The 25,340-nt window shown below is 44.3% G+C and overlaps 1 long non-coding RNA gene across 1 annotated transcript in view; it reads right to left on the minus strand.

The window, feature by feature from the left end:
• Positions 1 to 7,484: 7,484 nt before the first annotated feature.
• LOC146869015 (uncharacterized) overlaps positions 7,485 to 25,340 on the minus strand; it is a 99,526-nt gene continuing 81,670 nt past the window's right edge. Inside the window, exon 2 of the long non-coding RNA XR_014965471.1 lies at positions 7,485 to 9,290. This is a non-coding gene — a long non-coding RNA (uncharacterized LOC146869015). The remainder of the gene's footprint in view (positions 9,291 to 25,340) is intronic.

A 25,340-nucleotide genomic window follows, 5' to 3' on the forward strand; every position in this document is an offset into this window, starting at 1 on the left:
CAGAAGGCAGGGTAGAAGGATGTCCCATCTTCGCCTTAGCTTTTCAGGTAACCCTTTGATCATACCCTTTAGGGTCTTGTTGAATCTCTCAACAAGCCCATTGCATTGTGGATGGTAAGGAGTGGTGAACTTGTAGTTGACACCACATTCCTTCCACATAGCTGTTAAGTATTCTGACATGAAGTTGGCACCTCTGTCAGATACCACCTCCTTAGGAAACCCCACTTTGGAGAAAACTCCAAGTAAGGCCCTGGCCACAACAGGAGCTGTTGTGGTACTAAGGGGAATTGCCTCTGGATACCTGGTGGCATGATCCACTACCACCAGTATAAATCTGTGCCCAGATGCTGTGGGGGGGATCCATTGGACCCACAATATCAATCCCCACTCTTTCAAAGGGGACCCCCACCACAGGTAGTGGTATAAGGGAGGCCTTTGTTGTGCCACCTGATTTGCCACTGGCTTGGCAGGTTACACAGGAGCGACAAAACTCCTTGGTATCTTCATTCATGTGAGGCCAGTGAAAGTGAGGGACAAGCCTGTCCCAAGTCTTGTTGTGGCCTAAGTGTCCTGCTAGAGGGATATCATGGGCCAAGGTAAGAAGGAAGCCCCTAAATTGCAGAGGTATAACCAACCTCCTGGTTGCACCAGGTTTTGGGTCTCTAGCCTCTGAATAAAGGAGCTCATCATCCCAATATACTTTATGGGTACCTTGAGCATTCCCAGCAGCCTCAGCAGCGGCTTGCTGTCTGAGGGGTTCAAGGGAAGAACAGTCTAACTGAGCCTGCCTTAAGTCAGCCCTAGAAGGTCCCCCTGCCCCCAGAAACTCAACCTGGTCAGGTTCAAGCTCTTCAGGGACAGTTCCTTCAGGGGTCTCAAAATCAGTTTCCTGAGAAGACTGATCTTCACTTTCAGGCAGGAGGGAAGGCACAGCCTTGACCCTTCTGTTCTTCTTCTTTGTAGGTACTTGGTCCATTGTTCCAGGCTCCAAGACCTGAGGTTCAGTGAGGCACTTTTTGGCCTGTGACCTGGTCACAGCAAGGACATGTGATGAAATCCCTAACATCTCTGCATGAGTCCTGTACTCCACTTCTGACCATAGAGAGGATTCTAGGTCATTGCCCAACAGACATTCAACTGGGAGGTCTGCACTTACCACAACCTTTTTGAGGCCAGTTACCCCTCCCCAAGAGAAATTAACAATTGCCACACTATATGAAGTCGAGACATTGCTGGCGTTGGTCACTAGGTAATTATCACCTAGCACTATCTGACCAGGGTCCACAAAGCCAGGTGTCACCATTGTGACACTGTCACAAGTGTCCCTGTATGCTTGAGCCACTTTATTGTTGATTAAAGGTGTCTGTCTGTACTTGCCTAGATTACTAGGACCCACAGTAGTGGACAAATCCATGTCCACATCACAGATCAGAACAGCCTGTGTAGGGGTTCTGACTAGGCCAGAATCTCCCTCAGTACCCAAGGTTAACCCCACTACTCCCTTAGCCTGAGGACCAACACTGCCAACTGTACTAAGGGGTGCAGGTGCCTTAGGGGCTGCAGTGATGGGGGCTCCAGTTTTCTTACACTCACTGGTCCAGTGAGAGTTGTTTTTACAGACATTACACCATGGCTTTTTCTGACCTTCTTTCTTCTTCTTCTTAGAAGTTTGGGACCCACCCTCATTATTCTGTTGGGGGCTTGGAGAAGACTTCTGGTCTTTAGGTTTCTGTTCCCCACCCTTTTGGTCTGCCTTCTTTTGGTCACCACCCTGGTTCTGGTTCTTTTGCTTAACCCTGGTTCTAACCCATTTGTCTGCCTTCTTTCCCAATTCTTGGGGAGAGGTCAGATCTGAGTCAATCAGGTGTTGATGCAACTGCTGGCTCTGACAATTATTTAAGATTTGCTCTCTCATAATTAGATTATACAATCCTGTGTAATCTGTAACCTTACTTCCCAGCAACCAGCCCTCCAGAGCCTTAGTGGCACACTCAACAAATTCAGACCAGTCCTGAGTCTGTGTCTTCTGGGTGTCTCTGAACATTAACCTGTACTGTTCAGTGGTTAAGCCTAACCCATCAATCAGAACACTCTTCAGGACCAGGTAGTTTCTAGCATCCTCATCACTAACTGTGAGGAGCTTGTCTCTGCCTCTAACTTCAAAGGAGAGCCACAAGATTGCTGCCCACTGCTCCCGAGGGACCTGCTGTACTCTGCAGGCCCTCTCATGGGCAGTCATCCATTTGTGGATGTCATCCCCAGCTTTGTAGGGGGGCACAATCTTACTCAGGTTTCTATTGTCATAGGACCTGTCTTTATCCTTGGGGATATTGCTGCCACCAGTGGAATCTAATCCACTCTCTTTAGACTGTCTTGCTCTAGCAAGTTTCTCCTTAGCCAAGGCAACCTCTAGTTCTTGCCTTTGGATCCTAAGTTCAGCCTCTCTCATCTTGGCTTCATGCTCTCTTCTATGAGAGGAAGTCATCCTTCTCTGATTAGAGGCATTGGAGCCTTTAGAGCCATTGGAATGGTCAGAGCCACTTGAGCTGGATCTTCTTACCCTCTGTCTCTGGTTAAGCCTGCTTGGGGGTCTATAGGGAGGTATCCCATGTCCAGTCCCATGTAAGCTTAAGTTAGCCTGGCTAACTCTCCTGACTGACACCTAGCTATTTCTATCATCATCTGAATCATCTGCCCCTTCATCTTCTTCTTGAGTGCTAGGGACAGGGGCATCAGTATTATCATCTTCAGATGGGTGGCCTCCATCTCCAGACCCTGTAGGGACTGAGTCAGGGGCCCTTAGAGTATCTGAGTAATCTAATAGCTCTAGGAGTTGGGCTATAGTAGGGTTTGACCCTGCTTAAGACTTCTGATGTTACACAGTTGTCTTAACTCCTGAAAGTTTAACATAGAATATTTGGATGGTGCCCTTTGAGGGTCACTCTCAACAGCTGGAAGCCCAGTGGCTCCTGCTGCTCCAGCCATTCTCTTAGTGAGGTGGATGTGTTGCAATCTACCTTCACTGGTGTTTTCCTACTGGACCTTCTCTAGTTAGTTGTAGTCAGGGTGTGCTACTCCCTTTGCTCTACAACAACTAAGTTCAGTAGAACTTATGTATACTAGTCTTGTTTTATATGTACCTAAAGGTACCTGTATGATCTTTCAAATGATATTTTCAAAGATTACAATTGGTAAAACACAGCAAGCTCAAATCCCAACCGCTGCTCACCAATGTGAGAAGTTGGCCTGGTATATGCTGCTCACTAGTTCTAGTGATCACCTTGTACCATGCCAAGCAACCCTTATGGTGGTAGTTGAAGTCAACCATGATAGACCAGCTATCCTAGTGGTAGCGTGGACAGTGCAGTCTGAAGGCTAAACTCTTGAGGGCATGTGAAGCCAGCTGTTTTACCATATGTAACCTCCTTGAATACCAAATGAAAGGACACCACACAGATATATATTCAAAATATATATATGTATTTATTTACTAAAAGTATCCCCTATACTCTTTATGAGCACAGAAGCACATTCGTTAAAACAAGGCAATGTTTAAATATACAAAAGTTGCACAATTATGGAAGGGCCCGGCTGGCCCGCTAAACCATATACTAAAATAGTGGTATAAGAACCACGTATGGAAAAGTAAGAAGGCCTAGGGCCTTGAGAATTGCTGGGACTACAAGGAGCTAACAGTAGTTAGTGACCAGGAGGCCCACAGGATGCATGTGCAGTGTTGAAAGTTACACGCGTGCACCTATTGGATTCAATGGGTGCGTAAAAGTCACAAAGTTAAAGCAAAGGGAGTCTTCCGGATGGACCAGAACCTAACAACTGGAAACCTAGACACTAGAGATGTTTCTCTACACAGGGGCACCGGAGGGCCAGCGTTACCTCACCCACAGGAAGCGGGTGCATAGGTGTCAAAGTGCGTCGGGTTTCGTCGTGCAGGTCTATGGAGCCTGAAGATTAAGATGCTGCAGGCGGCCAGGCAAGAAGAGTTCCGGTGGATCCAAGGGTGGATTTGAAGAGTAGAAGACCTGACAGCAGAGGGGACACTGTTCAGAGTCACTAGCCAGTGACCAGCGTGGAACCAGGAAGGAACCAGGCGATGCCGGGTGCCAACAGGTAGCTTGTCTCTGCAGCCACGTGGAAGTGAAGAGGTTGACGATGTCCAGGAGTCACTCACGAGCTGTACCACAAAGGCTCTAGCTGATGGCGGTGTCGGCTTCTCGATGGGAGCAAACAGGCCTTGGCTAATGCAAGCCACGCAGGAGTCGATGAAAGCTTGGTGCTCTAACCAGCAAGGTCAGAGGGGCTGCTCCTTTTCACAGGAGCAAGGGCCAGTCTGGAGCAACCAGACCAGCAGTGTTGTTCATAGATTTCTTCGCCAAGATGGCCACTAGCCAACGGGCCAGTAACCGGGATGACGCGTCGAGTGGCAAAAAGCAAAAGGGCCCCACGCAGATCTCGTGGATGCTGGAGGGCTGGTCTTTGGTGCAAATGCTGCTCGGTGTTGGGGCTTCTCAGGGCCTTATGTACAACGATGAGGATGCCTCGGGTGCTGTGCAGTCAGCTTGTCGTGGACATTTCAAGATGGCCGGTCCCACGTCTCTCGGTGCCTCCACGGGTCTCTTCTTTGCAGGGACTGTGGATCAGGCTCTGAGATGTCTGGGAGTCTGGGTCTTGTTGGGCTCTGGGCTCGTTCTCCGGCGGGAGGCTGCAGCAAAGCAGTCGTTGTGTTGCTGGATGGTGCCTGTGTTCACAGGGTGGTCACTCCTTGACCACAAGGGAGATTCTCTTCAGTCTTCTGTGCAGCAGAATGTCGACGTCCAGTGATTCTTCTTCTTCAAGTCGAGTTTCAGGATGATCTAAAGTCCTGGGACACAGCTCCTACTCTTATTCCAAATCTAGGGGCTGGATTACCTGCTAGGTCCCTCCTCTGGGTGGGACCAGGAAGGGGGGTGGTTACACGCCCTCTCCTTTGTTCAGTTTCGCGCCAGGGCCGGGGCTGGAGAGCCCCCAGCTCCAGTTTGAACATATGCACGGGGACACCTTGTGTGCCCCAGGCATGTCTCAATCTATTGAGCCCTCCCTAACCCACTACACAAAATCCTGTCTGGGGTGGTGCAAGCACCTCCCCTGACAGGAAACCCTTTGTCCAAACCTCCCAAGCTGGAAGGACTCCCAGCAGCAGGAGGGCAGACTTGTGTCTGTGGTGGCAGCATCCATTTTGTGATGCTGAGGCTCTGTCTAACTTTACCCGGGTTTCAGGTTAGGTACAGGTCGTGTCCCTCTAGAAGGGTGGAATGCTACCCCCGTCGCCAGAATTGGCGAGGGGGTAGTATTCCAAATCGTATGACACCTTACTCGACATGTTTTGATTACGCCAAACCAGAGTTAGCATTTGACCGTGAGGTCCATAATGCACTTAAGAGTATATGGTATGGCAATATCATGAAACAGCTAAAGGACGTTGTTCCGAAAGCTGCAGACAGGCTCAGCTCATGCCAGAGCACCATCTCACATGAAACCAAGCACTCTGCCTCCAGGATTGTTAAGGCCTGCAATAGGAGTGACTGATAGGTTACCATGTGTCCATATATGTTAGATATAGATATACTATACCTCAGTAAAAGGTGATTACACCAACTTACACCAGCTGAGTGATCAGCCAGTTGTGTCAAATAGTGAGGCCAGGCCAGGGGTGGCATAATACATGCTGCAGCCCCTGGTAGGCCTTGGATACACCTATGCCCTGGGTACCTGGGGTACACTGTTACAGGGTCAATAAGGTGAACCAGTTCAAATTGGTAATGCACATAGTGTGCATTGGCATTAATTTAGGGAGAGAACAGCAGGGCTGTGGGTCTGATTAGCAGGCCCACAGCCACACTGAGTCATAAAACCAGTGAAGCAAAAGCAAAAATTTGGGGTGACCATTGAATAGCAGACCCTACTCTCCTACACATGGGACAGCAGAGCGTGTGACAGACATGTGACAAAAGACTGTGTGACAGACATGGGACAGCAGCGCGTATGACAGACGTAACAGCAGAGCATGTGACAGATGTGACAGAAGAGCGTATGACAGACATGTGACAGCAGAGCGTATGACAGACATGTGACAGCAGAGCGTGTGACAGACGTGACAGCAGAGCGTATGACAGACATGTGACAGCAGAGTGAGTGAGAGACATGTGACAGCAGAGCGTGTGACAGACAAGTGACAGCAGAGCGTGTGACAGACATGTGACAAAAGACTGTGACAGACATGTGACAGCAGAGCATGTGACAGACATTTGACAGCAGAGCATGTGACAGACGTGACAGCAGAGCGTATGACAGACATGTGACAGCAGAGCGTGTGACACGCGTGAGCAGAGCGTATGACAGACATGTGACCGCAGAGTGTATGACAGACATGTGACAGCAGAGCGTGTGACAGACGTGACAGCAGAGCGTATGACAGAAATGTGACAGCAGAGTGAGTGAGAGACATGTGACAGCAGAGCATATGCCAGACATGTGACAGCAGAGAGAGTGACAGACATGTGACATCAGAGCGTATGACAGACATGTGACGGCACAGTGGATGACAGACATGTGATGGGCACAGGGTGTGATAGACATGTGATGGGCATAGCGTGACAGACATGTGATGGCAGAGCGAGTGACAGACATGTGACAGGCAGAGCGTATGACATACATGTGACGGGCAGAGCGTGGAACAGACATGATGGGCAGAGCGTGTGGCAGATGTGACAGTAGAGTGAGTGAGAGACATGTGACAGCAGAGTGAGTGAGACACGTTACAGTAGAGCATATGACAGACATGTGACAGCAGTGTGAGTGAGAGACATGTGACAGCAGAGCGTGTGACAGACATGTGACAGCAGAGCGTGTGACAGACATGTGACTAAAGACCGTGTGACAGACATGGGACAGCAGAGCGGATGACAGACATGTGACAGCAGAGCATGTGACAGACATGACAGAAGAGCGTATAACAGACATGTGACAGCAGAGCGTATGACAGACGTGACAGCAGAGTGAGTGAGAGACATGTGACAGCAGAGCGTATGACAGACATGTGACAGCAGAGTGAGTGAGAGACATGTGACAGCAGAGCGTATGACAGACATGTGACAGCAGAGTGAGTGAGAGACATGTGACAGCAGAGCATGTGACAGACATGTGACAGCAGAGCGTGTGTCAGACATGTGACAAAAGACCGTGTGACAGACATGGGACAGCAGAGCGTATGACAGACATGTGAGAGCAGAGCATGTGACAGACGTGACAATAGAGCGTATGACAGACATGTGACAGCAGAGCGTATGACAGACATGTGACAGCAGAGCGTGTGACAGACGTCACAGTGTAGAAAATAGGCCTCAGCTAGGCCTACCAGTGCAAGGGGTTCGCCCTTCTCTGCACAGAGTCCTCAGACTATTAGAAAGAAGTTGGCACAGAAACTGAAATAGAAAATACATAGTTTATTAAACCTCAGGAGGTGGAACCACATTCACCCAGCACCCTGTGGTGCTGAATGAAGGTAGCACCCAGAGTAGAAGAACCATGGGTCTTTTATACCCACACAGGGGCTCAGGAAAAGGACGATGCAAGCATACATGAGAAGAGTTACATACATAGATGGTCATACAGAAATGCACCGTAAATAGTATAGGAGGAGCTAGCAGTTGCTGACTCAGGTAGAAACAACCTGATAGTTACAGACTAAAAACAGATGCATGGACAGTTAGATATTCCTGCGCATGTGCAGGGTAGCAGAGTCTAAGTATAGCCAGTCCTTTAAACAGAGCACAAGGGAAGACAAAATGGCTGCCAGAAATACAAAATGGATTCCACAAAATGTACAGGATAGCCTGTAAATACCAGATGGATTCTGCTAACGCTAATTTAATCGCAGCCAATTTACGACAGACGACCCTTTTAGCGTTAGCTGAAGACATCTCCCATAAAAAATGAAAAATATGCATATTAATTTTTAATAATTTTTTTTTTCCCATAAATTTACAAATTCATTGCTAGGTGGGCATTTCTCATTCTAAATATTGTTAAGCGGGTATGTATGAGGTATAAACAGAAGTACAAAGGGAACAGAGAATTGGGTCATACAGATAGCAGGAGAGAGTAATTACTATTATCAGAAACAGAATTATTAGCTTTCTAGTCCTAAGCAAATCCTAGAACCATCCAGTAAAAACATTTTCAAGGTTCCTATGCATTTCAGTTACCATCAATTTCAATATCAAAGTATCCAACAGTACATATCTAATAAAAACATTTTCGCTAGACTTTTCCAGTGTTTCCTTTATGAGGGCTAGAGTATCTATCATTATACCCAATACAAACATTACAGCAGTCAGACATATTATTTACAAAAATGATCCTGGATCCAGAGGACCAGGAGAACTACACAGAACCATGAGAATTAGGACGAAGAGCTGCAAAGGGTTGCTCCTCCTCAAAAATGGGACGATCAATGGGGTACATTTTCAACAAAAAGAAAAAGAAGTCCTTGGGAAATTAAAGCCGCTGTACAACCAACCAGAGGGGAGTCTTCTCCCTGTGTCCGTTTGAGCCTCACAGGCAGGCTCTTGTTGTTCCCACGGTGGAGCTGCACAACTCGCAACTCAGGAATCATGGCCTAGTTTCAAGGGAAAAGTTTCTTCTTTCAGGATAGGGCAATCACCCACCAGGGCAAATGCGCTCCGCGATCCTGTCCAGTGTCTCAGGCAGTGCACCAGTTTTCTTCATTTCAATCTAACAGGCACCAGAGACACAGCACCTGTACCCTGAACTCAAGTCCTTCCCTAACTCCTGTATTGCTCTGCTGGCACACTGCTCTTTCCTTGGGGCCATGGATTGCATTCAGTGTGCCCAGGTATCTCCTTTACAGCCACTTTGGGACCAGGATTCAGAGGCCTGATGCTAGGATCTCTGATGCAACCCTTGTTTCAAAGGGGGTTACCTCAAGCAAAAACCTTCTTCCCTTCCTGGTCGGTCTGTGACTCTCAGCTGGGCATCAAAAGCTTGATCCACAATTTCTCCTTTCTGATTTGTGACCCCGTCTTTCGCCCAAGATAGTAGCAGGGGTACGCTCATCACAATGCTTCCGGCCTTCTACCTTCACTGAGGTCCTGGTTGCCAGCAATGCCTGTGCTGGTTACCTTCCCTTTGACTTCAAGCTGGACTGGTGCTGACTCCTCAAGCTGGATCTGATGTCCGCGCCCCTCTGGCAATGGTTGTAAAGCAGCAAATATCTATTGGTGGACAGAACAAAAGGTCTTTAGACAAGGCACAGAAATAATCTATCAACAGAGAGGATAGTCTCAGAATACTTCCTAGTCCAGGGACGCCCCATATATTAACAAGGCACCCTGGAACCACTTTCATATATGTGAGAGTAAATAAAACAACAGTCTGGACCTATTGGCAAGTATAAAAACTCTTTAGTGAACTGACAAGAGTAATACGTCACCCAATGCCAAGCAGTCAAGGAAGTCTGTGTTCATTTCTAAAGACCCTCAAGAAAAAGGAAATGTTATACACGTTTTACTCCTAAACATTGCATTATTTGTACAGGACTGCAGACACTTCTAAAATGATTTTTCTTAATTAAAGCACCTATATCGTATACTCAGGACCATGCTCTCATGTTATAGGAGCAACAGGAAAATCTAACACTGCTACTTTAACAGGGATTCCTATTACATACAGAACTAAAAACTTCAACATAATGGGTACATGTTCTCCAGCGGAACATCTTGTGACTAACAGACTCCTGTAAAACAATATTTTCCTCAAAAATGTTTGCTAAGGATCACATAGACCTCTTCCCTGCATTCTACATTTTCACAATCCAAACTATGCAACATTAGTTCTAGTAAGGACTGTCAGTTTATTTACACAGACTAGCTAATAAAACTAGCAATGCCCTTGCAAAACTGTATGTAGCATGAGAATAACAAACAATAGTGGTGTTGTCACCTGAGAATTTTCAAACAAAAACTACCCACAGCTAGTTCCCCTTAAAGATCAAATAAGGAAGCAGCAATCTAGACTACTCATCCTCTCATAATTCCATCAGAGAGGATGGGTAGTAACATAGCAAAATATATTTATTCGTTTTATTAATGCTAATAATGTTTAAAACAGTATTACTGAATAGCCAATTAAATGTCTCATGGTTATTTCACAGACAGTTTAGACAGGCTCGAAAAAAAGTAAGAAAAAGAGAGAGAACACATAAATTTGCCTACCCTTAATTTGTAGAGGAGCTAGCCTCCACTCCCCAGTTTTGACAGTAAGAAACCTGTACCAGGTTTCATTCTGTCAACACTATTAACCCCAATTTGTAGCAACTGGGCATAAACAAACTCTGAGGAGCGAAATAGCACATTTCAGCTAGCCAAAGAACATATTCCTTTAGCAAATGTACTAGTGCAACATGAGGCCGCATGAAGTCAAACTGAATCCCATTGCTTCCTGAATTCAACCCTAAAAACATTTATACTATATATATATGGCAGAGCCATTGTCCTTTAAAGAGAGGTCACATATACTATGTGCATTGAGTGCACACAAAAACTTGCTTTTACCAAAAAAAAAAGGGTAAGCAAAAACCTCTTTCTTCCCCTGCCATTTCGTCTTTCAAATGTCGAAATGTCAAAGCAACGTTGTGCTGAGCCCTACAGGCTTCTAAATGTAGGACTTTGACCTATAACCTATGCAGCTGTTCCCCAGCATGCATGCAAGGTTTTCATGTGGTGCTTCCAAGTCAAAGTGACCCTAAAGACCGAAGACAGAGCAGCAAAACCCACTCTGTGTGTCTACCAGCAATTTCAGAGGTAAGCTTAATAACTTCTGCCAATTTTTGTACATTGATATGTATAAGCAGTGTGCCAAGCGTTTGTCTAGCAGTATAGATGGTCTATGCTTACATATGTGCATTTACTGGGGCGTAAGGCAGTTTAAAAACTGATCTGACTGGAGAAAACTCATTTAAATAGTGAATTTTTACCCAATTTCGACTTTGATTTTCAGGGCACTTAAAAATTAACATCCTACAATGTTTTTGCATAATAGTCATCCCCAGAATGTCCTCTACATATCCCAGAGATGTGGCATCAAAAATGTATAATGTATACCCTTATAAAAATGAGTTTTGTACGCCTGGGTAAAGTGACATTTTCACATGTAATTGACCCCCTATTGCTGTATAGCACGGCTTAAATGCAATTTGGATGCTAGGAGGTCACAGTATCATTATTAGGCATTATAAATAGTAAAAAACGAATTTGTTTTTGCACCTATTTGAAATAACATTTTTTTTTTTTTATATAATCAAAATTTATTTTTTTTGTTAATAAATCTAATCATTTTGACGAGTCTACATATGAAAAGCGAGCTGCATCCCTTGCCTATTATATTGAAACACATTAATTCTTAGCCCTAAGCACAGAAACTTTTCTTGAAACATCTTAAGTCTGCGCCACTTTCAAATGAAGGACAGCCATTATTATTTAACATCAAAAACCACTCTTATCCTTATTTTAAAAAAGGCATTAAGAAAAGAAATCCCTACTGTCAATCTGCAAAAATAATGAAACTACATTTCTAACTTTGGAAACAGCAGTCTGAAATGCAGAATTTTACTCCGTGTTTTTGACTTCAACTATTCTCTGTAGCCGGAGTCCAAGATAGAAATGGTCTTGCTGACACAGCTGTTTAACACGTAAAGGTGTCGAAATTCACACGCCTTGCAAGTCAATCCTCAAGCCAACACAAATCTGTCGTGCTGTATAATGTGAATGCCTTTGAATACCCTATACAAAAGATAAATGCTGTGACATTTTGTATCTGAATTTAGTCTATTGTAAAACACACAATTTCGTTTTTCTCTTTACACAGGTCATCTTAATTTTAACTTTCTAAAGGTAAAACTCTTATCCGATAATCCATGTTAATTTTGCGCCACAATTTCCACTGAGAAAATTAATTCTCAATTGGAAAATCGTTTTTATATAGGCATATAGCCCTTAAAATTTCAAGCAAGAGCATCATTTTACTTTTTGTGTAGGATTAATGCAACAGTTTTAAAAAAAAATAAAAACAGTTTTCTATGGAAAGTCTAACTGGTCTTTGCACAAAATAGGGCCGAGGAAGGCTCCTTGGGTTTCGTTCCTCAGCTGCCCTGTCTCATCAGAGAAGCTAAACCTCAGCGCAGAACCGGGCCACAGCGAGTGCTCCTAGCCCCCACCTTTCTCCAAGGCTGTCCTGCTGCAAGCATTACACATTTTCATGTCAGTGAAGCTTTCTAAGCAGTGATTTCACCTCCTGGTTCACTCCTCTATTTTTAGCCCCCACCTTACAAGCTGCAAGGTCAAAATCTGCCTTGCACAGCCCTGAAGCTGTCAAAGACAAAAAGCCTTCCTAATGTTATCTAAACTGCAATAATTTGCCCTATGGAAACATTTATTTTAATATACAATTTCTTTTCAAGGGTCATAAATTTAGGTTCAATTCTCAGATTAGCAGGTTCAGCTTAAATTAGAACCTACAACCCTGTGGACCCAGCACATTGGCTCACTGAACCACCAAGAACACAAAGCTGCATAGGAACAATTTGCAAATTCGAAATACCCACAATTTTTTCAAGCTAAACTTTTAACGGGTCCCTAATTACTCTTCATTAATACTTTTGTACATTAAGGGTGTCATCAAATCACAGGGGTTGCTCTTTCTCTTGCTACACCCCTCTCAATTTCCTTTTGCGACTTATTGATGGTGATGAGACCAAATTAAATTTACTCCTTAACAATTTCACTTCTCAGAATTCTTTCACATATTCACAGTCATTCAATCACACGCTTTTTCCAGTGCTAGCAACACCCAAAACACAATTTACCACACCATAACATGTAAACACACATTTAACCCACAGATCAACACTTAAGACAGAAACAAAAGACAGCCCACAGACTGTACTTAAACCAAACCATTTGTAAATACTAGTTTGAGGAAATGTGAATTTTGTGATCAGTTATGTCCCCTATCGTAGACCCCAACGGCTCCATGTGCATGCTATAAGTACATGTATGTTCCCTCCTGCTCCAGTTTTGAAGACGCAAATATATGTGCGTCCACCGTCAACACGTCCTCTTTCAGACCCGCCATGAATGGGTCAGATATTCCATTCCTAAGTATGAAAGGCCACCGACTTTATGTGGTTCACTTTCCACATTTTACAGATTCAGGCGAGTAGGCCCCGAATTCTGTCATCAAGCCTTTTCCTGCCTTCTGCTTCTGAAAGCTCCAGTCTGAGCCTGCATCTGTATCCATGAACTTTGTCCTACTCCCTGCGCGGCTAACGGTGCCTGATCCAGCCTGTCGCCTGCCAAAAACTGTATTTCACCTTCAAGATTATCTACTCCGCTCCTCATCCGATGCATTCCTGTCTAGCAGTTTAGGTAAACATTCCTCCAGCTACCGTGCAAAGGGCCAGGCCTCGCTGTCCTCATGCAAGTAATTCATAGCCCCGTTACCATGGAATATTCCTACCCCCTCGCATCTAGTGTAGACACTTAGACGCTTGCACACGCACTAACAGTCAGTATAGAATAGATTCTATCCTAGAGACCTCTCCTTTTGGATAACACAGTTCTTTAAACATAGGATATTAGATATGATTTGGGATTAGGTTGACATGACCCCCAGACTTCTGTCTCCACATGTAGAGCTAAATGTCAAGTCCCCTTCACCCTCTAGTTGCACGTCAATCACACGTCATGCGGCTGCGCGCGCATCTCTGCCAAATATTTCTGCTGACATTGCAGGATTCTTTTATGGATCCACCCACTTGTGACATCATGTATAATGACGTTTATTAAATTACGCCCATATGACCGCCTCTATTAGTTACGTATGCACAGTTTATCTGTATTATCAGCTGTTACGCCTCTTGCATCTGTTTCACTGTAATGTATTTTCTATAAAACTGCCTATCTGTCAATAATGTATGCCCTTCCTTCCTGAACTTTCGTGGTGATGGAATAGAATGCCTACAATTCGAATTGTATTTCTTTGTATAGGAATAAAGCCTTTTAAAAACCTCTAATACCACGGATTCTGCCTCTTATATTTACTGAGTTATTCTTAATAGACTTTACCGCATAAAAAATAGTACCGGTAACGAAATATTTACCACATAAATTGGCGCCCGAATAGGGACACTTTCTCATCTCACGCGCCGGCGGTGCGTTGCAGGCCCGGTCTCCTGCCACAGCTGAACGGACAAAAACGCGTACCTGCAGGATTTCCTGTATCTCCCTCCGGCCAAGCGGGGACGACTGAGGCTGCGATCAACACCCAGACGAGGCGGTGAGACGTGCGAAGTATCCCGACCAGAGCCTAGCTGAGAGAGCAAGATCCGAGGTATACAGAGGCCCACCAAGTTCCGAAGTTCCGAGTCCAGTCGAGTCGAGTCCAGTCCGGTCCAGTTTCAGTTCCGTTCCGAGGCCTTCCGTTCCGAGCTACCCGGTGAGTACCATTACCGGGGAGGCATTTAACGTGCACATAGTCTGTGCCGGTCAAGACGGGTTTGGGTACACAAATCCGGTCTGCACTGTTTTAGCAGTGTATCTGTACTGTTTAGCAGTATATATAGTATGTCTTGCATATAAATAAGTACTATCTAGTGTCAGTATTATGTCAGTAACTAGTTTTCTATTAGTTATCATTGTTCGTAAAACTGTTAAGTGTTAAAATGTTTTAAATACGTTCTATATATTGTGCTATGAATGACTGTTCATTATTGTGTTTTCTTGTATAAAGTGTGTTCTAGTAGTAAGGTCTAAAAATGCCGCTCTTTTCGAAACTAAGACAGATCAAAACTAGAAAAGGTGTACTCGAAGAAGCTGTTCCCATCCCACCTAGGGACACTCCAGGATACTTTATGTATCATAAGCATGGCCTAGGTGCCGTATTATTTCTTGATTTATGGGTGGACTACACCAAAGAATTACCAGAGAGTCAGAGATGGCCCGCAGCGGGGACCTGGGATGCAGATTGCATCATGAGAGTAGAAGAAGAATTATGGAAAAAGAAAGCCAGACAGTCACAGAAAGATGCCATTGAATTATGGCGTAAAGAATCATATAGACGTACAGAAAAAGCACTCAGACAGGAAGAGAAAGGTAGAGAGAATTCAAATAAAACCCGAGAAAATCTATTACTTGAGGAAGGTACCCGAGTAAAATCAGAACAAGTAGATAGACAAAGAAACACTCTTATGAATGGTATGTATCCTCTTCTGGCCGAAGGGTTACCTAAGGCTACCCCGGAAATACCAAAAGACTTAACTCCTCCATTGCTCCCGATAAAAGCACATCCCAAAACACATCCCAAAACAGCAAAGGACGTTTTCCTTTCCTCCTATTTAGATGACGCAGCTCCCGAGTATGCTAATGCCATACCACCCACACCGCTTGCCGATGGTGTTCAACACCAAGAGCATTCGTCTGTATCCCCGCAACTACAAACTCCTACACAAGTTCCAACAGGCCCGTCCGTTTCTACAGTATTTCCCGCATCTACAATCTCTATCCTACGCCCAACGAATCCTTTCGTGCCTAGCACCTCAGATGGTGCTACAGGAGGTACGACAGACATGTTTGCCACACCGCCGCGAAATAAACAGACCCTTAGAGACTTAGCACTCCAACGTACACCCCAACTAGCGACATCCGATATGTTTAAAGAACAGCTTGTGGATTGTAGATACGACCCAGTACCAGGTAGACAGGATAAATTACTCATATCATCACTACGTATAAGACGAGCTACATTATATTTAATGACGATACCAGGAATGGGTGAACACCTAGACGAAATATATCGCTTTGTCCAAACAGGGCGAGGTCCAGAAAGTATTAACGAAGCTATGGAATACCAGAAAGTGGATGTCCAAAGACAACTACTACGTTTTTTCATAAATTGTGTAATTAGAAATCAAGACAGGCCTGGGGCAGATCACGATACCATGCAAAGACTTGTCAAATGGGGTCAGAACATATCCGAAGAGAAACATGATAGACAGGCGTGTATAATCGCCATGTGTCGAAAGATCCGCAAGGAAGTAGAACGAATACATAAAGAAAGACGAGAAACAGACAGAGTAGAATCAGAAGAAGAGGAGGAGCAAGAATCAGAGCAATTAGAAACGATAGCTTATGTAGGTAGAGGAAGACCCCATAATAATAGCAGAGGCTTTAATGATCCGATACGTGCGATACGTCCAGAATATAATAGACATTTTCCGAACCCTATGTTAAATACAAAATCCCCTGAACACCTATTCCAAGCCGCTGATAAATTACTCCGAGATCGAAGGGGATACCACATGCTCGATTCCATGGACGAACAAGAATTAGCCAGGTCAGCAGTACAATGGGCTGACAGTCCCAGCGAATACAATGATGATGTACTTGCACACACGTTTCTGAATCTTGACCCATACAAACAGCGTTTAGCTAGTATATACATGATTCAACACCTCCTTATATTATATAAAAGCCAACACTCCGATCCAGGACCCTTACCTAACATATTGACAGAACTGCTCACGAATACATGGAGAGGGTCAGGTACTGATTTGATTAAAGAAATTCTAGAATCCCGAAACCAATATTTAAATTTCGTATGCCCAGAACACGTTCCAGTTCCCATTATGGGAAGAAAAATGTATCACATAGATAGACAGAACCCGTTACGCGAAGTGCACCCAATCAGAGGTGACGGTGATAATTTTACACGCGTGTTTGTGTACACACCTATAACTAAATTGGAATTATTAGAAATGAAGAAAGTAGTACCCAGCCATGACAAGGACCCAGCAGGTTTCCACCGTGAAATAAAGGACATGTTACTCATGGGAGAGTATACCTACCCCGACATTATGAAAATATTAAAAGTCCTATTACCCGCCGGTGTTTATGAGAAACTCAAAGAAAAGGAATGGGAGGTGGGAGACCAAAAGATAGATTGGACAGCATTAGAAAATGAAGAAAAGGCCCGAGCTGCAGGAGCAGGGCTTGGGGAAAAGACTACAGCACTAGCAGGATTACTAATACAGGTATTGCCGCGTTTATTAACTACGAAAAAGGAAGACTGGGGTGCAATCTCAGCCTGTAAACAAAAGCCAGATGAAGACACTAGTGATTTCTATTCCCGATTTGAAAAATGTTTTGGTATAAATAGTGGCATAAAAGCCAGTAGTGAGTCATATCCACATCTGTTTGTGACAAAATTAGTTGAGAATTCTCTGCTGCAAGTCAAGAATAGAGTATTGAAATTCGAAAGTACCTGGCAAGGTAATACCCCATCACAGATGTTACAGATGTTACAATATCACCACAATAGAATTAGAGAAGAACAAGAACATGAACAAAGACGTATGAAAGATACAAAAATGAAAATGCTTGTTGCACAGTCAGTTCCAGCCGATGGTCATCATAAGGGTGATTCCGCAGGTCCAACGAAAGGGACATGCAACTATTGTAAACAACAAGGTCATTATATACACGATTGTCCAGTCCTGAAACATAATATTGCTACAGGTAGAACACAGGAGAGACCACGTCCACCTAGACAGGATCAGAATCAACAACAAATCCCTCAGCATGCACAACCTAGGTTAGCTCCGCAACAACTAGCTCCGCAACAGGCGGCTCCACAACAGATCGTAGCACCACCACAAGCGCAGCCTATTGCTGCAACACAAGCAACGACACAACAGATGTATCAGTACGCACAAGCAGATTATCCCGATTATCAGCGATACTCATGGGATAGCCTAGAGAGGGAAGTTGGCTTACCCTTTATTGAGGTTCCTGTAGACCAAGAGGGACCTTATGTACATAGTGAACTATTAGGGGAAGACAGAAAGTTTTTACTTGATACAGGGGCAAGCAGAACAACTATAAGACGCAGTGAAGTTCCAGGGGCACCCCTCTCAGGCTCACAGAATATTTCCCTTGGATTCTCAGGAAAACCTATAATAAATGACGTAACACAACCTCTTCCACTTACGGTCGGTCCATTGACATGTACTACTGATTTATTGCTTACTAAATCATGTCCAGAAAACTTGTTAGGCATAAAAACATTGAAAGCTCTAGGAGCCATAATATGTTGTTCTCCGGAAGGAGTACGACTATTTTTACGTGACTTTAAAGGTCACTACGTATCCAGAGACATGGATCACCGGCTGCAGAATTTACCTACACATTTATGGGCACAAGGCCCCACTGATGTTGGTTGCATGAACATTACACCATATCGAGTTACACTGAAAACAGGAATAGTACTACCACGAATGCGACAATACAAGTTACCACCAGATGCTGTAGTGGCTTTACTGCAAATCATTGACGAGCTCATTGCACAAGGAGTGGTTGTCGAAACAGACTCCAATGTATGTAATTCTCCGATAATTCCGATTCTTAAAAGAACGGATCCAAAAGCACCACCAGTATATCGATTAGTTATTGATCTACGCGAATTGAACAAATGTATTGTACCACAATACCCTGTGGTCCCAGATATCTCTTCATTACTCACAGCTATTGACTCAGAAGCAACGTTCTTCACTGTAATTGATCTCAAGAATGCTTTCTTTAGTGTCCCAATCGATCCGGAAAGTCAATATCTGTTCGGAATCAGTTTAAATGGACGAAGTTTTAAATTCACACGCGCACCTCAAGGATTTACAGAAAGCCCCAGCATCTATAGCCAAGCACTGAAACGAGAACTTGACAGTATCCACATGCCAGTTAACACTGCCTTGCTTCAATATGTCGATGATCTGCTGATCACCGCCCGAAGCGAACCTGAATGTGAAAAAGCGTCACTGACGGTTTTAAAATTTCTGGCCGACAAGGGGCACAAGGTGTCCCCTTCTAAGCTACAATTCTGTGTCCAGCGAGTTGTTTACCTTGGGCACTCGCTGTCCAAGGAGGGAAGGCAGCTTACACCCGACCGCATCCAGTTAATTGCTAACATGCCACCACCCAAGACACAAAAGGAGGTGCGGGCTTTTATAGGCCTCACTTCATACTGTAGGCAGTGGATCCCTCAATATGCATTTCTAGCAAAACCACTCATCCAGTTGACAACACAGGAGGCAGCCACATCGACTGTCCTCCCTTGGACTCCAGAACATACACATGCCTTTGAAAGCTTAAAGAAAGCTCTATGCCAAGCACCTGTTTTAGCAACACCATGTTACAATAAACAGTTTACACTCTTTGTTACAGAACGCGAAGGTACTGCCTTGTCAGTACTCACTCAGGAACAAGCAGGATCACACAAACCATGTGCTTATTTCTCTAGTACATTAGATCCAGTAGCTCAGGCTCTTCCTGCGTGCCTGAAATCGGTGGCAGCAACAGCTTTAGCAATCAGACAAAGCGATGCCATAGTGTTAGGACACCAATTGACAGTACAAGTACCACACGCAGTAGAGGTTCTCTTGAACCGTACACAAACACAACACTTGACTATAGCGAGACTCACCGGTTACGAATTAACATTGTTTCAGCCACACATAGAAATCAGACGTTGTAATACGTTAAATCCTGCCACACTGTTACCAGTAGGCGGAACAGATCCATTGGCACATGATTGTGTCGAAGTCATTACTATCACGACGAAACCCAGACAAGACCTGACAGATATCCCTTTGTCAGATCCAGACTTGACATTGTATGTAGATGGGTCATGTATGAGAACAAGTACAGGAGAGTTAGTGGCCGCTTACGCAGTCACAACAGACACTGAAGTCATTGAAACAAATTGTATAAACACTTTGTCAGCTCAAGCAGCAGAGCTCATCGCTCTAACACAAGCCTGTATTCAAGCCACAAATAAAAAAGTCAACATATACACAGATTCACGTTATGCATTCGGAGTCGTCCATGACTTCGGCGTACTGTGGCGAGAGAGAGGTTACTTAACTTCTCACGGTGCCCACATCCAACACGGACCCCTCATTCAAGCCCTATTAGACGCGATTCATCTACCTACTGCAATATCGATTATGAAATGCAAAGCCCACACAAAGGTTACCGATATCATTTCTCAGGGTAAGGACCTAGCTGACAGAACAGCTAAACAGACTGCTCAGAATCAGACTTACACAACTGACATGACAAAGACAATAGTTCCGACACCAACACATTGCATGACAGTTAAGGATCCCGCCCTTGATGTAATTGACATACAGACACATGCTACACCAGAAGAAATAAAGAAATGGACTGAATTAGGAGGGATCCAAACGGATCAAGGATGGATGACGAAGGAAAAATCTATATGGTTTCTTCCCGACTCAATGGTTCAAGTTATCATTAACACAATACATAGTCCAGCGCACCTAGGAGAAAAAGCTATGCTAGACAGCATTCAACACATTTGGTTCAACAAACACTTGCGAGCAGCAGCTAAACAAAAAGTTCGTACCTGTATGATATGTTGTCAGTTTAATCCAGGTAAAAGCATCCCCGTAGAGCAGGGTGGATTTCAACCTCCCGATCATGCTTTTGAAGTCCTCCAGATGGATTATATCCAGATGGAACGATGTCGAGGATTCAAATATGTTCTCGTAGTTGTCTGTGCTCTTTCCCGTTGGACAGAAGCATACCCGGTTTCAGATTACACTGCCCCGACTACTGCCAAACAGTTAGTTCGAGAATTCTTCCCACGGTACGGTTTACCACGTGTTGTCTACTCAGATAATGGCCAGCCGTTCTCATCCGAATTAATGAAACACGTTTCCCTTTTATTAGGCTACCAATGGAAATTCCACTGTGTCCGACATCCCGAGGCGGCAGGTCTCGTGGAACGCCATAATCAAACTCTGAAAATTAGATTGTCCAAAATATGTAGAGAAAAAGGAGTCGATTGGATAGTAGCCTTACCAGTTGCGCTCTTTTACATGAGAATGGTAGCACATTCTCGAACAGGGCTATCCCCGTACGAGGTGATCTTCGGTAGACCACCAAATATGTGGGGGACGCCTATACCTCGCAAAATCACTGATGTTGACTGTAATATGCTGACAGATTACCTGGCTTCCTTGATGTCTGCACTACAATCTTGTCGTTCACAGGTAACCGCAGCTTTTTCCGATAATACTGAGGTGAAGCCCCATGACGTGGTTCCTGGTGACCTGGTTTTGGTCAGGAATTTCGACCGGAAGACCCAACTGGACCCTAGGTGGAAGTCACCGAAGTTGGTTCTACTGACTACAAGGACAGCCGTGAAGATCGAGGGACGGAAAGGGTGGTTGCACTCGAGTCATATCAAGAAATTTTATGGACTACCATCCAGTGTGAATACTCAACCCTGTATTCCCTCACAGACAGACTCAAAGCTCCCCTTGGCTGAATTAACAAATTCAGAACTTTACAAACTAAAATTAAGGTCTAGTAAGTCAGACAATTTGATTGTTTAAGTCCTCTCCAAGGTGAATCGGTTGAATTTGTCTCTGACATGTATCCTCTAGACCGGAATAGAGAAAGAAATCATCAGATGCAGCTCAAGAAGCATGCGTATTGTAAATCATTTCGTAGTCACTGCACCGTAACATTATTAATTTTGTTTTTTCTAAGTCTTCTGATCATCATTGTCAGCATACTGTTGCACATGTATTACCCTATTCTTAAGCGTGCTTACAACGTAACTGCAGAACATTCTTTTAGCGAATTACCTCCGCATGAGTTGTCCTATAGATTTGCGCTGCGCAACAACACATTCATTAGTATGTTACATCATTCCCATCAAACCAGCAATGCCACAAATTGTTGGATATGTGGCCGACTCCCTCCCTATCAGAACTATAAGGGAGTTTTGCCCCTCTTTCCCTATCCGTTCACACACAATGGCTCCTGTGGAGCATGGTTTAGTTTGATTAATTCCCTAGATTCAAATTCCGCAGTTTATCAAGACAACTGGGTATGGGGAAACCTGAACCTAGTTTTACTTAAAGTCTGCTACCCTAACAAGGAGGGACTTCCCAGAAGAACAGGAACTGATCTAGAAAATGAAGTATATGGATTAGGTAATTTTACACTTAACCTCATGATCCTGAACGTTGAATCTGAAGCTACACCAATCTTGCCCGCCATGTCAGTATTCCCAGTAAAAGGGGAATTATGTATAAGAAAGAATGGTTCCATACACATGGGCCATAGTAAATGCACCACTGTAATAAAATTCAGTGATCAAGGCAAGTCTACATTTAGAGCTTCCCATCATTCCTACTTCATATGTGGCCAGACCGCATATATATGTCTACCTCTAGATTGGGATGGTACCTGTTACATAGCATTTCTTCTGCCACCTGTTTTCCTAGCTCCTCCTGATTATCATAGAAATACCCATTTAGTACACAACAGACAGCAGAGAGATCTCCCAATTGTCGATTACACTGAAACAGCATGGGAGAAATACACAGATTTCAATAAAGGTTTCTTTCCCTATATAGGTACAGTCACTAATAGTAAGCGGATACGTAGATTAACCAGAACCCTTGAAGCAGTAGTGAACGAAACTATTTCCGCCTTAGGCAATTTAACAGAAGAGCAGTCTGCTATGCGGATTGTTGTGCTTCAAAATCGTCTTGTCCTTGACGTCATCCTGGCCGATAGGGGCGGAGCTTGTAGGGTCATCGGATCAAGTTGCTGCATTTTCATACCAGAAAATTCGCCGTCGGTATATAAAGCCATAACTCGCCTTCATAAGATTGTAAGCCAGATACACCAGAGTCCAGGCACCTGGACTTGGTCCGGTTGGTTCTGGGGCGTGTTGTCAGCCTGGGGATGGAGAATCCTATCCTTCCTAGGTATTGGATTTCTCATACTATTCAGTTGCTGCTTATGTCTACAATGTGGGCCAGCGATTTGTGGTCTGTGTGCCACCTCGTGTATCCCACATCCAAGTTTTCGTTCAAGATCCCGGAAGAAGAAAGAAGAACAAATGATGCTATATGAACAGATCGATGGATTGATGAAGATCGATATCTCCTGAGGGTCCGTAGGGGACAAGGAGGGAATGAGGAAATGTGAATTTTGTGATCAGTTATGTCCCCTATCGTAGACCCCAACGGCTCCATGTGCATGCTATAAGTACATGTATGTTCCCTCCTGCTCCAGTTTTGAAGACGCAAATATATGTGCGTCCACCGTCAACATGTCCTCTTTCAGACCCGCCATGAATGGGTCAGATATTCCATTCCTAAGTATGAAAGGCCACCGACTTTATGTGGTTCACTTTCCACATTTTACAGATTCAGGCGAGTAGGCCCCGAATTCTGTCATCAAGCCTTTTCCTGCCTTCTGCTTCTGAAAGCTCCAGTCTGAGCCTGCATCTGTATCCATGAACTTTGTCCTACTCCCTGCGCGGCTAACGGTGCCTGATCCAGCCTGTCGCCTGCCAAAAACTGTATTTCACCTTCAAGATTATCTACTCCGCTCCTCATCCGATGCATTCCTGTCTAGCAGTTTAGGTAAACATTCCTCCAGCTACCGTGCAAAGGGCCAGGCCTCGCTGTCCTCATGCAAGTAATTCATAGCCCCGTTACCATGGAATATTCCTACCCCCTCGCATCTAGTGTAGACACTTAGACGCTTGCACACGCACTAACAGTCAGTATAGAATAGATTCTATCCTAGAGACCTCTCCTTTTGGATAACACAGTTCTTTAAACATAGGATATTAGATATGATTTGGGATTAGGTTGACATGACCCCCAGACTTCTGTCTCCACATGTAGAGCTAAATGTCAAGTCCCCTTCACCCTCTAGTTGCACGTCAATCACACGTCATGCGGCTGCGCGCGCATCTCTGCCAAATATTTCTGCTGACATTGCAGGATTCTTTTATGGATCCACCCACTTGTGACATCATGTATAATGACGTTTATTAAATTACGCCCATATGACCGCCTCTATTAGTTACGTATGCACAGTTTATCTGTATTATCAGCTGTTACGCCTCTTGCATCTGTTTCACTGTAATGTATTTTCTATAAAACTGCCTATCTGTCAATAATGTATGCCCTTCCTTCCTGAACTTTCGTGGTGATGGAATAGAATGCCTACAATTCGAATTGTATTTCTTTGTATAGGAATAAAGCCTTTTAAAAACCTCTAATACCACGGATTCTGCCTCTTATATTTACTGAGTTATTCTTAATAGACTTTACCGCATAAAAAATAGTACCGGTAACGAAATATTTACCACAAGTTGCAAGTCATATTCACCAGATTTGGCTGGCAGAACACCAAAAAAAAAACGCTCTGCATCTCATCACTTATGAATGTTACTGAGTGCACAGACCAGGATCCTTTTATGTACATATTTAGTTCCTCGGGGTACTAGTCACCACTTACAAGTATTTTTATTCCATAATGCGCTGTACATTATAGAAGAAAGACCATACTTAATATACATATCCCTATTAGGCGTCCCCTCCGGGGGGGGGCCAGTTGTGCTTCATCAAGTCTCAAGGTACCATTCCAAAGGCAACACATCCTTTGAAGTGTGCTAAAGACAGATATGCCAAAAATAGTGCAGAATATGCAATATTATAATCAAAGTAGCACTTAAGGTACCTTTAGTACGATGTGCCGTTCAAATCAATTCAGTTAGAGAAAATTCTCCTCATTACCTGCCTATGTGAATTGCAAGTCACATATGTCAAAACAAACCAAGTTGGCCAACACAAAATATACCATACTCAAAGCCACAGTAAGCGTTACTAAACTACCTTACCAATCACAGGCATCAAAACCAACAGCAAGCGCCGCAGACACTTACCAATCACTTGGTGTTCAGATTCATCCTGCCAAGTTCTAAAATCGACCAAATGGTCACTGCACGGTGAATCAACAGAAGAGATCTCAGTCGAGGACCGGTGCCACCTGGATGGTCAGATCAGAAAGAAAGGAAAAGTCGCCGTGGATCCCAAGACTCTGGTCTTATCGGGCAGTGATCACGTCCAGAGCGAGATTCCAATCCTTCGTCGCGACCAATCCTTTGGGCATCCGAGTCACCGATGAGCCCCAAGTTGAGGCGCCAATTGTAGAAAATAGGCCTCAGCTAGGCCTACCAGTGCAAGGGGTTCGCCCTTCTCTGCACAGAGTCCTCAGACTATTAGAAAGAAGTTGGCACAGAAACTGAAATAGAAAATACATAGTTTATTAAACCTCAGGAGGTGGAACCACATTCACCCAGCACCCTGTGGTGCTGAA

This window comes from Triturus cristatus, chromosome 1_2 (genome assembly GCF_964204655.1).
Source record: "Triturus cristatus chromosome 1_2, aTriCri1.1, whole genome shotgun sequence".
NCBI classification, from domain to species: Eukaryota; Metazoa; Chordata; class Amphibia; order Caudata; family Salamandridae; genus Triturus; species Triturus cristatus.